Here is a 17,929-nt window from a genome sequence, read left to right as displayed (position 1 = left end):
CATTATGGGTTTGTTTCTCAATGAACAAGCATCACTGCACTCGTAGTCTGCACCACTGCACATGTTTGTTGTGTTTTGTGCTACTTTGCCGTTAAAACTCATTGCAAAGATGACATCAAGGGGCCAAAAAAGTGGCAAGTGCCAGCCCTTTGGTAAAAAAGACCAGAAATACGATAGAATCCAAGAACTTGTAGCGAAGTATAAAAGTGGTGCACATGTAGCTGATCTCACTAGGATGTACGGCAAGCAGTGACAACAATCAGCTCTATCCTAGCAAAGAAACATGAAATCAATGCAGGTGACATTGCGAAAGGAGTCACTTCATTATTGAAACAGCAAACCCAATAGTAGAAGACAAAAATCTTCTTTTAGTGTGGATAAATGAAAAACAATTAGTGGGGGATAGTGTGCCAGAGGCAATAATTTGTGAGAAAGCTAGGATATTGCATGCTGATTTCAGTAAGAAAACACCAACAACTGCTTGACTTAGTGCCGTATGCCAAGGGGAGGCTGTGAGTTCCAATACACATACCACCGAAGAATTCTTTGATGAATGCAGAGTATCTCGAGTCTGAAGGATTCCTCCCTCAACAGGTCTTCAGTTGTGATGAGACAGGCCTGTTTTGGAAGAAAATGTCAAAGCGGACCTACGTCACACGAGGAAAGTTCATTGCCAGTGCACAAGCCTATGAAGGATAGGCTAACATTCTTGGTCTGTGGGAACGCAATTGGGGATTTCAAAGTGAAGCCCCTATTTGTGTATCACTCTGAAACTCCCCAAATGTTCAAAGAAAACAATGTGATAGAAAATAAATTCCCTATGATGTGGAAGGCCAATAAAAAGGCATGGGTCACGAGGCAAATTTTCGTTGAGTGGGTCAATGAAGTGTGTGGTGTGGCCTGAGTGTGAAAAAATACCTGCAAGAAAATAAATTGCCACTAAAGTGCCCCTTGTTAATGGACAATGCTCCTGCACATCCTCCTGGCTTGAAAGACCAGTTGCTGGATGAATTTATATTCATCACAGTCAAGTTCTTGCCCCCTAATACCACTCCTCTCATCCAGGCAGTGGACTAGCAAATCATCTTAAACTTCAACAAACTTTGCACAAAGGCATTGTTCCAAAGGTGCTTTGAAGTGACCTCAGACACTGAATTGACCCTAAGAGAGTTCTGGAAGGATACCTTCAATATCTTCAACTGCATAAGCCTTATAGATAAGGCTTGGCAGGAAGTGACTTCCAGGACAATGAACTCTACTTGGAGAAAATTTTAGCCAGAGTGTTACCTCGAGAAGGATTTCAAAGGCTTTGGGGGTGACCCTGACGACCCTATGCCTGTTGTGGAAACTACTGTCTCTCAGGGGAAGTCCATGGGCTTGGATGTGAGTGGCGAGGATGTGGAAGAGTTAGTGGATGCCCAGAGGGAAGAGCTAACCACTGAGGAGCTGCAAGGTCTTCAGCAGGAACAGCAACAGACGGCAGATGAGGAATCCAAGGAAGAGAGGGAGAGGATACTGTGTCTACTTCAGTGATTAAAGAAATGTTTGCAAAGTGGAGTGATGTTAAAAATTTGGTTGAGACATACCATCCTAACAAAGGCGTTACAATCCATGTCTCTAACATGTTGAATGACAAAGCTTTGCATTATTTTAATCAGATATTGAAGAGACGTCCGAAACAAATGTCTCTGGGGAGTTTTTTTTTGTGACAGGTGTCCAGTGATTCTCAAGCTGGTCATAGTGCCAGTAAAACATGAAATGGGGAAGTAACCCCAGACAGTGTCACTAAAAATCGTAGAGAAGTAACCCCAGATAGGTTCTTGATACCTGAAGTCCTTCTGGAGGGGGATTCCCCTTCCAAACAGGAACCTCTTCTCCTCCCTCTCCCATACTCTCTGTCTTCCATACGCTAACAAGTCTTCCATAAAGGTAAGAGTGATGTTAAATGTTCATTATTCGTTTCATTATTCATTTATATTTACTTCTTACTGTTTTCTGTATGTAAAACTGTGCTTTAAATGTAATTTTAAAAATTATTTTGGGGGTCTGAAAGCATTAACACTATTTACATTATTTCTATTACTGTTTTGGTTTTCGTATACTATTTACATTATTTACATTATTGTTTTGGTTTTCGTATGTTTCAGATATCGTTGGATTTTCCGGAGCGGATTATGTACAAAAACCAAGGTTCCACTGTAATTACTGGTAATTATAATTTTACTATAATAATGTTATTTTTATATGAGTAACTTCCCAAATAATTACATAGCTAAATCACACATTGATAGGAAGTGGGATACATGGACATATACTACTTAAAAACACTCATAAAAAGGAGATGAAAATAAAATAGTAAATTAGCTCACATCGTAAATGCTTGTTGTAATCTTTCATGTTGAGGGAGCTACAATAGATAGATCCTGCCTCTGATTGAAGCTCCTCTAAACTTGCAGTAGAGCCAAGTGTCGCCCCTACTTTAGTGGGTGCTTTGCAATGTAGGATTTGAACCACAGGTTGCCAAAGCTAATAATCTAAGAGTGTGTATATATATATATATATATATATATATATATATTATATATATATATTATATATATATATATATATATATAAATGTACATAAATATACATGTGCCCTTGCCCTGGGTGCATTATAACAACATATAACCAAAAAATAATTCTACACCACATAGAAATCTTCCCACCCAACCATTAAAAATCAATAAATGGAAGATACTCACAACACATAGTGCTCCCAGGCTTCCCAAGAAAATCATGAATCCACAGTCAAGAAGGGTAGCAAAAAAGTAAGGTATTTCTATATAAGCATTCCGCATCGTTCGTCCCCGCGAATACGAAAGTCACCGGAATTGGGGCGTCAAATGTATTTTGCCATGTTTAGTACGAGCCCCTGGGGGTTAATTAAAGTTGTCCAAATAAATATTATTTAAAATTCTTGTTCAGGGGGTAAAACTGCATAGAAAAACCGCAACTGCCATAGTCTAGGCTGCTGCGGAATAGTAATATAGATCTACCAAAAGTAAGAGACTCCTATTCTTTGTTACCCAATACCATGCCAGCTACAAAGAATGGACCTAGTGTTGTGGGGAGATTTGCTTGCTTTTGATCCCGCCACAAATAAAACACCAAAAGCTCGAAAACAACACAACAAATCATACGACAACTCCGGCCCAGTACAACAAACCACCACCACCACCACTGTCTCCAACAGATAACTCACGAAACCACCAAAACGCAAAATCAAGTACCATAAATCTCTTCAGCTCAACAATCACCAGACAGACACAGGCACAACAACCGTACAACATCAATATTAACCAAGAAAACACCAAGTAACACTGCCTACTTCTGAATCTAACTAACCGTCTTTTCTGACTTACTGACTCTGCACGACTTTCGTAACGGACACTCACCACTGATATACTTGGCAATCACTACAACAGACAATACCCATACGCTTATGGCCGCCATCAAACCACTCCTTATTATCCATCAAACTCTCAACCCAACGACGCTCTCACTTAATCTCTCGCTCTCTCTTTTTCTCTCCCTCTCACGCAACCCCACGTAGATTTTGTCATACGTAACTATGCCATTAGCACTCCTCGACAGAGTACTGCATTTCTCATAAATTGTTTCAATATAGCAAAAACTGACTTGCATCTCCAAAATGTGGATTGCACGACCGTGGAGAGAGAAAGGTTCTCCTTGATATCCAACAATAAACAACTCCTCTTATTTCATGAGCCTTTACCTTGCACAAGGGTAGAGTATTCTTGAAACTTCTCATGTGCTTCCGAAATCACTGTTCTAAAAAAGAGGGTTAAGGCTCTCTTGGAAAGTGGCTGTGTAAGATCCTTAACTGAACACTAAAAATTTTGTGAGGGACCTCTAATCCCTTCAGTTCTCTCTAAATAAGCCTTCAGTGCTTTCACAGGGAAAAGCACTTTCTCCTGGCCTGCTGGACCCAGTATATCTATTAAACTCTTGATAACAAATGAACATGGCCAGGGTTAAGAAAGATCATCATTCTTAACTAAGAAACCTAAGATCAAGGAACATACTGCATTCCCTTGACTAAAACTTGCCTTTTTATCAAGGCCCTGCCACTCGTTAACTCTCTTAGTCATGGCTAAAGCGATTAAATATAACATTGTCAAATTCCTAAGTGAGGAAGATTCTAAAAGTTCAAAAGGAGGGCCCGAAGGCCATCTCAGGACCATGTCCTGGTTCAGGCGACTGATGCAGATTTCCATTGTTTTGATGTATCCAATTACTTAACCAAATCCCCAATGTCTTGATTGGCCAGCAGGTTTAATCTTCTATGTTTAAACACTGAAATTAGCATAACCCTGTACCCTTTAATAGTCAATGTAGACTGCATTTTGGTAGATCTCAAATAGTAGAGTGTGCAGTATGAATTATAGTGGTCTTAGTAGATGAGATATTATGGTCTCAACACCATCTTCGAAATAATGACCACTTTGCTTGGTAGACTGCAGCAGGAAATCGTCGCCTACAATTCGCAATTGCCTTCGCAGCTTTCCTTGACAATTCTTTCTCTCTGAAAAGATCCCTGACAATCTGAAAGAGGTACTTTCTTGATTCCAGGTGTACTGGAACATGGAAAGATGCATCTCACACATCTATCACCACCAACCAGTCCTCATGATGGATGGCTAACAAGACTGACTGGTTCATCTTTGTTGCGAGCTTCGTTGTTTGGAGAAAGAATTTCAGGGCGCTGACGTCCAGGGCTGGTTTCCATCCCCCCAAATGACATGAGGACAACAAAAAGGTGGAGTTGAAATCTTCAACCACCTCCACAGCTTGTTTCTAGAGTAGAGCTGATACTTCTCGAGACAGGGTGGAAAACCTATCTGAGCTATAGAGTGGGCTTCCAAGTTGATGGGAGAGGTTGTTAATGGAGGTTTATCCTTGAAAGGAATCACATAGCCTTTTTTCAAGACTTCCAGAAACCAGAGATTCTGCACTCCTGATCTTTCACGGTTTCCAAAAATTAAACAGTCTTACTCCCATTGGGCCACAGATGACAGGATCTTCATTTACAAGTGGCAGGTTTGATGTTCGTCTTCTTGCTGGGTCGTGTTGGTCTGAGGTTAGATCATGGTCGAAGCTGAAAGCAGCCACTGTCTCTTCAAAAGGAATTTTGAGACGGAAGAGATAACGTCTTTACAGACATTGAAACTTAAGGAGTTCTTGCTTAGATCCAAGTCCGTTTAGCCGACCAAGTCTGTAAATCCTGAGTCGACTTCTTCCGAAGTTCGGCTGTCACCTTCTCCAGAGTAGCGTGAGGGAACAGACGTCTTATCTATAAGCACACATAAAAGGGATGACCTCTGCGACGGAGTTACTCTTTTAGAGATGAATGAATACCATAAATCCCTCTTAAGTACTCCTGTCATAAAAATTGTTGCAAGTTCCTGAGCGCGGTCTCGTATAGCCTTTTTGGCGCATGCCAACACTCCAAACAATCTATCGAGAGGTTCTGCTGAAGAGATGTACAATCCTCAAAATTTTTGGCCAACACCCCTACTGTCCAATCGAGGAAACATATGACCTCAAACACCTTGAAGACTTCTTTAATCAAGTGCTCCAAGTCCGAAGCTATAAACAAAATCCTATCCAAGGAAAATGCTGAGTGGCATGTCACATCTGTGAGACTAGAGAAGTTCCCTTGGAAGGAGGAAGTAACTCCCAAGGATGGAGCTTCTCTAGTGACATAAGTTCAATATGTTTGACTTACTAAACGAGACGGAGGCATACAAAAAACTGACTTGCCTATGTCTCTCTTCTCTGCCAACCATGCATTGAGAGAAGTCAATGGTTTCCTGGAGGAGGAAAGCACCATCTGAGGCAGCTTGGGACGTCCCTACAGGTTGACACATCAAGAAGGCAGAGCCCAGCTAAGACAGGGCTGCTAGAGAGAAGACAGAAAACAGAACAAGAAATAATTTAGCAGCACAGAAATATTTGAAGCAGGCTGTTCCTCCTCAAGCTGCTTCTTCCAAAGAAATCTATGACACCTGAAGGTTCAATGGATCTTGCAATACCGAAGTAAGTTTCTACATAAGAGTAAGGATATTATCCAACCATTGCTGAGTTAGCCCAAAAGATGGAACTACCAGCAAAGGCTGAGTACCTTAAAAAGGAAGAAACTCAAGATATCAATATGCATGAAACTACTTGAAACCCCAGAAAAATTCACCCAAAGAAACCAATTCATTTGCGTTTATCCTAAAATCTCACTGAACTCGTTCTAGTTATTGGACTGTAAGCGAATCAGTGTTTAGACTTATTACTACAATGCAATACACTAAACACAACAGCAATTTCATTCTACCAGTTCCATGGAAATATATTTATCCATAAAATCAGAATGCACTCAATATTTGTTATCAGTACCCAACAACTAAATGCTGAGGTAATCCAAAAATTGCCCAACATTCATATGAGTATCATCCATCTCCAATGAGATAGTTGAAACAATCTACAGCTAGTATCAGAAAATTTCAGTTAAATAAGAGCTGCAGCATGGCATATGCACTCACCTTATCTCCTTCATCCATGAAGCTTATTAAGTGCGTTGTTCTTCAGAGCTTGGGGTGAGCACTAAATCAAAATAATTGGCAATAGCTTGAAATCAAATAATTGGCGATGGCTTGAAATCACAAACACTTGCACTAGGTAAAAATAAGTTCTGTATAATGCAAGCACAGCCGCTCATGGACAAATATCCCCTGAATCTGAAATACAAGTTACAATGATCAAGACGAAGGCCATATTTTTTTTTTAAACATTTATTTCTAATATGAATTTAAACACATTACTCTACAAAATAGATGATTGACCAAATTAACATAATCATTACATATTAAATTGCAGCAGATACCCATTAAGAAAAACTGACATATTATCCAGTTTCACATTTAATACATGCAATGATAATCAAATAGTACGAAATGCATTACGCAGTTGTTCAGATGAGGAGCCATATAAAGGGTATATAAATTTCATGGGACATGCCACAAGACTGTGCCCTTAACTTCAAGATTGCTTACTGCATGTCCATGTGGGAAAAGGGAAAAGAGTTAAGTTAACTAAGACTACAAAAGAAACCAATAAAATCAGAAAATAAAACAGCAAGGAAATTCATATTTTATGTCTATGGAAAGGTGTTCCATGACATGGAAAAGGCAAGAATCTGCCAGAAAGCCTCCAGTCTGTGGCATCCACAATCCTCCTAGTACCTAAAGTAGACAGTACATGGCAGCTCTGTAGCGACTACCGACGACTCACTGTCAAAACAATATCAGACAGATACTACCCCTGCCCAACATCGCCAGCATAACAGGCCAGCTAGAAGGTGCCAAAGTATTCACAAAAATTTACCTGCTGAAGGGGGTCAATTTTTGTGAATACCATGGTGCCTTCTAGCTGGTTTGTTTTGTCGGCAATGTTAGGCAGGGGGTGTCTGTCTGGTATTGTTTTGACGTTGGGTCATCAGTAGTCACCACAGGGCTGCCATGTACCATCTACTTTAGGTACCATGTGAAATGGGGATACCCGCAGGTGGAGGCTTCCTGCCAGTTCCATGTCATGGAATACTTGTTTGGCGTAGACTAGTCTGTCTGAGACCAAACGTCTGAAGCGTGCATGGACTGGGGGCCACTTTGTAACGATGTGGTGCTTGATGTGGTGTTTTGCGGGGCTCATTAGGTCATGCTTTAGGATGTCTTTGAATACTTTCAGATATTCCTGAAAGAGGTGACAGCTCTCTGGTCCCCATGAACGGTTTGCTGTTGTTCTTGTAGTGAAGGGTGCTACTGCTATAGGGTAGTCTCTCTGAATCAGCTGCTGTCTTGCTACATCTAACAGCATGCCCTGGGCTTTCAGGAATCCTGCTTCGCAATTGTGACATTTGCTGTGTTCATTGTTTTGCTCCTGAATGATAATTTCATAGTTCTTTTCCATAGATTTTAACCGGGGCACCAATGGCAGTAGGTACATTCATGCAGATTGGCTGGAACGGACGACATATATACACCTGTGTCAACAAGGAACTGCGTGTTGGAAATATCATCTGTGACGTAAAAACACAGGGAGTGATTTCACTTGTACCTGGAAGAAAGACAGTGAATAGTACTCACTCCCCTTTATGAGGCAACCTGTCTGCTTGTCACTGACAGTTAGTTGCTTGGGCTGCTGCTGTGGCCTTATTATACTTTTTTTTCTTTATAGAAGGCAGTCATTCTCGCATTTTCGAGCCTCACTCCCGAATCTCCAGAGAAAGAAACATAAGCCTTTTGGACTTTCTTCTTTTTTGGTCCTATGTTTATGCTTGTTCTCCTTCCAGTAGTTTCGGAAGTGGTATATGGGAGCTATTGGGCCCTTTGGTTCATTGTCCCTGTCCAGTTATATGTAGCTTTAATGCTGGGGTTGTGGGGTGGCTGCTGCTACAGGTGGTTGAGTGGGTTCTGACGATGTCTGGGCCAAATGAACTACATCTGTAATAGATACATTTATTAAATTTACAAGATCTGTAAATATAAACCCATGACCTGGGGTCATGGCATAAGGAGGGTTCTACGTGACCAAAGCAGACCTAGATTACGCTATGCGCTGTCTGCAGTAGCCTGATCTAGCTCAGAGCTTTGTCAACATTTTATGTTTATGATAACTTTGCACAACAACTTCCATGGGAAGCGGTTGACCTGTTAACCTACGCCGGAAACTTGTAACTTCCGAGCCGGCGGACTACGTATGTTTTTTATATGAATTGCTGAGATAGCTAATGTTCCGCTATCGACGCGATGCTTTAGGATGGCAGTTCCACACCAACCATCAAACATATCGGTCTTCCGACCGAGCTGCATCTCCTAGTATGGAGTTACAGAATAAAGTTGTTATCTTTGTTCAACTTATCTGTTTGAATCATCTCCTTTAGTTAAGAAGAACCACTCTACTAAGATATCCAAGGAGATGGGAGAAACCAGAAATACTTACGAATGACAGTCGTAAGGAGAACACAAAAAAAGTCTATCGTCAAGCGATAAGACTTACATGTGGTGGCAGCGTATAACGGAGAATATAAGTAACAAGACCCATATCAGCCGACCGAAGGTCTACAAGAACTAACTTCCACCTTCAACATCAAACTAAACAGAGGAAACGGGATCTTCAATCAACGCAACAGTTTATGAAGACGCAGATATGTCCTTCATCGAGAAGAATACAAGCATTAACACCGACGTTTGAGCAACTGTTGTCACTTATCTTCGAGAATCTACACGGACGAGCAGCAGCATCGAACATCAATGGAAAGAAGAAAACAAACACAGGAAACATCACCCGATCACGAGCAAGGACGCAGAGAGCACAGCTAGAGGCAGTAGTGCAAGGACGGAGGCTGTGACGTCATCAATCTTGGACTTCTCCACGCATCGTGCACCGAGAGAAGACCGTGACGTCATCATGACTTCCGACGCGAGACTTAGACAGGAACTGAGACGTCATCCCATGTCAACAATCCTTCGCAATATAATCTGGAGCTAAGTACCATTTTTATCTATTCAGGTCTTTCCTCAGTGAAGTGTTGTTCATCGGGAGTCGATCATCCAGTATTCTGGGGGTGAGTTGTTCGCCATATTAATCTTCCTTCATTACAGGATCAATCTTCACTACGAGTTCTCGCCCGCAGACTAATTTTTTTTCTCTTCTCGCTGTTGTTAATCGTTTCTTGCAGGAATTCTCCGTATACTATTTTATCATATTATCTGTATTTTTGTATCTTTTGGGGGATTTTCCTATTATTATAACACACTTCTACAGTACATTGCATATGCGTTTACGTAGTGGTCGAGTGTACTCTTATAGATATTTTGATAGGATTGCAAGGAATAGAAGTGATAAGAAAAAAGTGAAAGTCGAAATGGCAACTACTCCGACTGGCAACCCCAATGTGGTGACTCTCGTTAGCGCGAGGTCAGCGATTGTCCCTTTTCAAGGTCGGGTCAATGGGTTCCTGCCTCAAAATGTTGAGGCATGGATCTCATCTGTAGACGCTCATTTAAATGCAAAAAGCATCACAGACCCAGCAGTACAATTACAGGAGGCCAAGAGCTTCATTGACTTTGCAAAAGGTGACGCAAGTGCGTATCTAAGGGGGGTTTCTTTCCAAGAGGCGCTTACATGGGACGAGTTCAAAATCAGATTACGTGCCGTGTATGGGGGTGAAGAGGCTTTAGATGTAGTATTGGCATTGAGAAATATCCTTAACCAAGCCTCCATGACTCAGCTTAATGTTGTTGAGCGGGCGGCGCTAATTGCCGACCGGCTAAATGAATATCGGGATAGTTTAAGTAACTCCGGATGGGTTGCGGGTGATAAAATCAAAGTGAAAGATTTTATCCGTTTGATCTACCTTACGTCTATCACTGCAATGTTGCCTGAAGCGTTAGTACGGTGTTTTGATAAAAATTGCAGCCCGACAGTACGGAATTAGATGTGTATAAACAAATCAAAAAACACATGTCTAAATGTACCGACCTAGATCCTTCGCTCATTCAAGTTTTTGCAAAAAATGAGAACAAGCCACAACAAGTAAATGTGGTACATAATAATAATCAAGTTGCAGGGATGGTTTGTTATAACTGTAAACGACCAGGTCACATGATTTCAGACTGTCGGACGCGTTTTTGTTCATACACAATAGTTCAACTCATTCATATAACCGTTGCTACTCGAGGAATCAACAGCAGAATGCTACAAACACGCAACCAGTTGCCAGTGCAAATAAAAAGAAGGGTCCTCAGTACTATAAGAAGAAACAACCAAACGGAAATTCTGCACAACAGCAGAAACAAACAAATCGTGCTTCAGGTACCTCTGTTCCTGGGCCGTCTAGCCAGAACTCGCAAGGGCAAGCGAATTTTCAAGGCGTGATAAACAAAACAAATACCACGTAGTTCACTCCAAGGGGGGAGAGGGCGATGTTGGGTCATCAATATCAACATCTTTTGTATCAAATAATCAGTTTAATCATTTATCAGATCATTGTGAGGCAATTGATTTTCCTATGAAACACACGGCCGAATCAAAAAAATCTGTGCAGGTTCCCGTAGATTTGCAACAAATTCATGCAATTATAGTCAAGACGAGTTTGCGAACAACCTTACATGCAGTAAATTTGACCATAAGTTCATTCACTTTGTTCTTGATTCTGGTAGTCCACGTAATATCATGGATTTAAGGACTCATCATTTACTCTTTTCAAATTTCCCTATAGAAAAGTCCGGAATAAGGCTCTCAGGCATAGGGAATAATGAATTAAATGTTGTGGGCGTAACTCATGTACAGTACAAGGTCGGTAAGCGCACGTTTGCTGATACCTTTGTCGTTGTACAAAACATTAATATGTATCCCGCAGTAATTATCGGATACCCGTCTATGGGCACTCAAAATATTATCTTAGCACCTGCAAAACACGGCGTGTATATCAAAGGGAAATTCTATAGGTCTTCTAATACCCTAAAATCAGTTTTAGATAATAAAGAGACAGACAGAGTTGTCACTTACATTACGGAACCAATCACCTGTCTCATGAACCAAGAAATAATACAGGCAACCCAACAGACTCTCGCTCACCCGTAATATCAGCTTGCACGCAAACTCTCGATCCTAACTAACTTTCCAAATATATTAGTGCGTGTAAAGAGAACCTTGCCAGGATCTGAAACATTAATCCTTTCCGAAACTCTGAAAACACACGGATTATCCGTCACACAAGCCATTTATACAGTCGGCTCACAACAACAATGTAACATCGAAGTCTGTAATCATTTGAATACCACATTAGTAATCCACAAAAATCAACATATCTTGGATGCCGAAGTTTATAAACATCGCATTCTTACCGTAGCTGAGATAAATCACGCTCAATCAGTTGCGGATGAACCCCTTTTGCAATCTATAAAGAACAAAATCAATAAGGACATTCAAGAAGAAGAAATTCAGCAGAAATTCTTGAATCTTTTAACTAAATATCATGATGTTTTTTCCACTACGGATGGAACCTTAGGAAAAACGGATGTCATCGAGCATCAAATAAGGCTCAAGGACAAACAGAAAGTAATTTATGTACCTTCGTACCGACTTCCTATGAAATTTCAGAATGAGATAACAGAGGAAGTAGGTAAAATGTTAAAAGAAGGAGTCATTAGGAAATCAAACAGCCCTTATAATTTTCCGTTAATAGTAGTACCGAAAAAAGATCGAACTTGGCGGATATGCGTAGATTTTCGTCGTTTAAATGAAGAAACAATCCCTGACAGATTCCCAGTACCATGTACCGATGATATCCTATCCTTACTAGGTCAGAATAAATATTTCACAAGCCTAGACTTACTAAAAGGATTTCATCAGATTCCGTTGGAACAAGAGAGTATCCCATACACTGCTTCAGCACAGCCAGGGGACATTATGAATTTTTGCGTATGCCTTTTGGTTTACGTTGTGCTCCTATAACTTTTACTCGTATGATAAACATCGTGTTTGGAGAGGATTGTTAGGAGATATCCTACATGCCTACATGGACGACCTAGTAATCTTTTCCAACACATTAGAAGAACATTTACGTAAATTGGAGTTAGTGCTACAAAGATTAAGGCAGCATAATTTAAGGTAAGGGTAAAGATAAGTAAGTTGTGAAGTTTTTAAAACAGAACTAGTCTATCTAGGTTTCACGGTTTCTAGTGAAGGTCTTAAAGTCGTCCATGATAAGGTGTCGGCTATCCGTAACTTTCCGATACCTACTAACGTCAAGGGAATACAGCAATTTTTAGGATGTAGCGGCGTCTACTATCGCCGCTTCATACGCAACTACTCAATCATAGCCGCTCCCTTAACCGATCTTATAAAAAAGGGCGTAGATTTCGTATGGTCTGAAATGCATCAACAGGCGTTCGATAAATTGAAAGATGAACTGTAGTTCTCCTATCTTGAAATTTCCTGACTTCGGTAAGGAATTTTTCATAGCAACAGACGCCTCAGACCTAGGAGTAGGTGGGGTATTGCTTCAACAATATGATAAACAGTTTTTCCCTATAGCTTTTTATTCACTGTAAACTGAGACCTTCCGAAAGTAAATATGCAGTAATAGACAAGGAAGGGCTCGCTATTGTTAATTCACTCGTGCATTTTAAATTCATAATATACGGTTATCCCGTCAAAGTTCTCACTGATCATAAGCCCTAAACCGACTTCTTTAAAGGCTTTAGTCACAGCCCCAAGCGAACTCGGTGGCACATGATCATTCAGGACTTTGGCGCGAGGATCGGGTATTTACCTGGGAAAGCAAATATCATTGCTGACGCATTATCACGCAACCCCTCTTCATCTTGTACCGAGCCATTAGCTGAATTAATAGATATCTCAACCTCCACGCCCATTGTTAAAACTATATCTGAACAGGAAGATCTGGGCTGGAGTGCTGAACTATTACAGACAGAACAAAGAAAAGATCCGCAAATAGAAAAAATCATCATTGCGTTAAACGGAAATCCGAAGGAAAAGGAATACCTAAAGTATAAGCAGCAGAATTATATCATACAGGACAATATCCTGTGTAGATCCGTGACGAGGAAAACCCGCAACACACCGCAGTTGAATAACAACCAGGTGGTGGTGCCTATCTCACTCATACCCACTGTCTTAAAATGGTTGCATGAAAATCCACTGCACGGACACCCGGGTTATACCTTGATGTCACAGAAAGGCAAAATCCTTATTTTATTGGCATACGATGCTTACAGATATAAAAAACAAAGCACATAGCAAATTGTCGCACTTGTCAAGAATACAAAGGGCACACGAAGACACCTGTCAGCCTAGGGGCTTACCCCGTGCCAAATCAACCCTTTGAAAGAGTACATTTAGATTTATTAACAGGATTTTACGAGTCGGACAGAGGAAATAAGCACCTCCTAGTAATTATAGACGCTTTGACTCGATATACAGAACTTATAGCGCTTAAAACAAAAACCGCGGTCGAGTGCGCTAGGAAGTTTTACGAGTGCTACATTGGTAAACATGGAATTCCACACATTATTATCTCAGACTCGGGCGGGGAGTTCAATAATCATTTCCTTAACTCCTTGTGCGAATTCCTTTGTATAAAGAAAATCAATACCATGATCTATCACCCAGAGTCTAATGGGCTAGTGGAAAGGGCAAATCGTAAGGTTTTAAACATTTTAAGGGTCACCTTAGGGGGGGGCAGACCCCAACTGGGACATTGCCATACCTGCGGTACTAAGCACACTTAATCACTCGTATCATGTGTCTATTAAAATGACACCGCACGAGGCACTGTACGGTATCCCGGCCCGAACGCCTTTCCACATCTTAAAGCCTACAACTAATTTATCAAATCCTCTAAAGGATGTTATGGATGCAAGCATAAGTCGAATAATAATATAATTCGTTAAGAATCTAGAAGAAGCACAAATAATAATGAAAAAAAATCATGATAAAATAGCTAAGCCAACTAGAACATATGCCGTGGGCGATCAGGTATTACCTAACAAGTATACGTACGTAAAGGTTTAAATTATAAACTGACACCTAAGTTTGAAGGCCCGTTTAACATTTTAGAAAATTTAACGGCCAATAGAGTTAGGGTTCAAAATGTATCCAAACCCACTGATGTGAGAATAGTTCCATTGGCACATATCAGAATCTAAAGAAAGGTAGATGGAGTGAGGGAAAAAATGGTTGTATTTATGAAACTTGTATAATAATTTATATATATATCTATTAATCATATTGTATGTAAACCTATTCTTTTACGCGAGTTATTACATATGTTTTACTCATTGCAGGTTTCAAAAATGAATCTGTTATTGTTAGGAGTGATATTGTGTATTCAGACATCTTTGTTGTATGGAAAGAGCGCTAGGACGAAAGAAATAGAATTTAATCATGGCTAGATTATCGAGAGAATAGATGATGTATTCATCGTGTCAAGCAATATTGTTATAGAAGTAGATATGCATGCGATTTTCTTGCCTGAAGATGACGTCCTTAACTTAAAGAATGACCTGATGAGGTTTGGCTATTTCCCTTAAGGAATGCATGAACGTAATTTTCATGCTAACTCAGAGATTTCGCTAGCTCAAACACTAAGCGTCGCGGAAATGTTGTCTTATGACATACAAAATAAAACCGCCGAGGCAGAAGAACTCGCTCGTGACCTGCTGATGTGGTCTGTGCGGCACAATACTCTTGAACGCCGCAACCCGCTTATTCTGGCCGGACTAAACATCTTAGGATCAGTTTGCCGAATCTAGGCTTCAGGAATCTCAAATCGCCTTAAGATAAATAATCAAAATAAAAGAATTGAGTTTTTGCAACACAAAACAGAATTGGCTTTATCTGAACTTCGCAGCCAGTTATCTTCGATCAATCAAATAATGAGTATCGTTAATGAACATTCAAATAATATCGATCAGGTCATGGAAGTTCAACATTTGCTGGCTACGTTAGCTTACTATAGTTCGAAAATAGATCATATCCGTGTGAAAATATCACATTTTATTGAAAAGTCAAAAGATTACGTAGAAGCAACTTACGTTAGCAACAAAGGGTGTGTTATCTACCTAACCTCATGCCTATTAAAGATCTGACGTTAACTTTGGAAAACGGACGGGAGAAGCTAGGTTATATTCCTTTATTAGACGCCCATAAAGTAGAGTTCTATTATAGCCTAATATCAGTCAGCGTTGAAAATTATAGAATTATGATCACAATTCCTTTTGATTCTTCCGATGCTTGCAATCATACAAAATAGCACCGTTTCCTACTTTCATGACGAATAACTCAAATCCAGTAATATCCAATTTAACGGGGCATGTACTGATTTCTTCTGATAAGAAATCATTTACAGTCATTAAAGACTTAGATGAACTCACTCACTGTTCAGAAGCCATGAATAATAAAATTTGTACAGCTGACTCTTTGAATTCTATCCTATATCAACGGATTCATGTGAGTTAGGCATAGTGCTAAACACGGCTCTCTCTCTCTCATACAAGCGAAGTTGTCTGGGGAAACTTTATCCTTTTACGGTAATAAATTCAATTACAGGATGAATAATGGTTCCTGGATCCGTTATGATAAAGCCGGATTCGACGTAGTGTGTCCGGACGGGTACCAACGCCCATGCCCCTATCTTCGTAGCAGCCGATGGTTGTACGGGGACATCTACAAACTACACCGTCAGAGGGGTCAACACGATAATACGTGAGAAGGCGTATTTCGCAAACTACACGTGGGCTTCCACAATCATCCCGTCACTACCTCTCCCATACAACGCGCGAGTGGCTCATCGTTTGACGCAACTGGCTGAGATGACCCACGCGTCACCGACTTATGCAGATGGAGAAAATCTTCGCTACTACATTCTGCTAGCCGTGTTCAGCGTGACGGCCATATTGGTTATCGCCGTCAACATCTTTGCTTGGCGTAGGCTGAGGCGTAAACAGAAGGATCTCCAAGGGAACGTATTGGCCCGTCTAGATGACGTACCCGTTAAACTCAAGTCGTTTGCGTTTAGGGCCGCCTGAACCTGGCCACTTCAGTTCGTGCCTAGGGAACTGTCTGGAATTGTGTTGTGTGTGAAAAGCGGTCCGTATGCTGGCAAAAATGTAGGACAAGAAAGACTCACGCCTTTGCATTTGAACAGTTAAAAGTATCTCCCGGGCACCTAGTAAAACATTATAGCCCAATATTATACATTAATATATTCCTAAAGGTATTTTTCGGGCATCTAATAAAATATATCAGCCCTATATATTGCTTTTCTGCAGATTTCCATAGTTATACTATTATACCATTGTACAATTATATTTATCTATCACAAAGAGTGTCAAGTACTCTTTAACAATTATCCATGATCATGCTATAATCATTATTTAGTAACCATTATTCTTAATCAGGTTACCTGTTATCATATTAATCATGTATACATGTTAATCTTTTGATTTTTACCTTTTTATTGTTTTTGGGTACCTAATCATTATTATTACCAAACATGGATCTATATTTTCCATGCATTTATCTTTGTTTATGAATATGTCAACAAGGGTATGTAACAGAACCTTTTTATGCATTTAATCACTTATTATGTTATACCTAGACGTATGTTACGAGCACGCTCCTATGAACAATGTTTAAAGTAATTTTTTTTTGTTATTCAAGGCTTGAATAGGTAGCAGTCCGAGCCTAATGTAATAGATACATTTATTAAATTTACAAGATCTGTAAATATAAACCCATGACCTGGGGTCATGGCATAAGGAGGGTTCTACGTGACCAAAGCAGACCTAGATTACGCTATGCGCTGTCTGCAGTAGCCTGATCTAGCTCAGAGCTTTGTCAACATTTTATGTTTATGATAACTTTGCACAACAACTTCCATGGGAAGCGGTTGACCTGTTAACCTACGCCGGAAACTTGTAACTTCCGAGCCGGCGGACTACGTATGTTTTTTATATGAATTGCTGAGATAGCTAATGTTCCGCTATCGACGCGATGCTTTAGGATGGCAGTTCCACACCAACCATCAAACATATCGGTCTTCCGACCGAGCTGCATCTCCTAGTATGGAGTTACAGAATAAAGTTGTTATCTTTGTTCAACTTATCTGTTTGAATCATCTCCTTTAGTTAAGAAGAACCACTCTACTAAGATATCCAAGGAGATGGGAGAAACCAGAAATACTTACGAATGACAGTCGTAAGGAGAACACAAAAAAAGTCTATCGTCAAGCGATAAGACTTACACATCTACCCTTCTCAGGAATTCATTGAGAGGTATGGTGGATGCA

The 17,929-nt window shown here is 40.3% G+C and overlaps 1 long non-coding RNA gene across 3 annotated transcripts in view; it reads right to left on the bottom strand.

The window, feature by feature from the left end:
- The window catches only part of LOC135206243 (uncharacterized), a 35,183-nt gene that overhangs the window by 8,146 nt on the left and 9,108 nt on the right, over positions 1-17,929 (bottom strand). For all 3 annotated transcript variants that reach the window (XR_010312702.1, XR_010312703.1, XR_010312704.1), the window contains exon 2: positions 6,597-6,791. This is a non-coding gene — a long non-coding RNA (uncharacterized LOC135206243). The remainder of the gene's footprint in view (positions 1-6,596; positions 6,792-17,929) is intronic.

Source organism: Macrobrachium nipponense, chromosome 29 (genome assembly GCF_015104395.2).
Source record: "Macrobrachium nipponense isolate FS-2020 chromosome 29, ASM1510439v2, whole genome shotgun sequence".
In the NCBI taxonomy this organism is placed as follows: Eukaryota; Metazoa; Arthropoda; class Malacostraca; order Decapoda; family Palaemonidae; genus Macrobrachium; species Macrobrachium nipponense.
The sequence above is the reverse complement of the archived record's forward strand: the minus strand, read 5'-3'. Positions and strand labels throughout refer to the sequence as shown.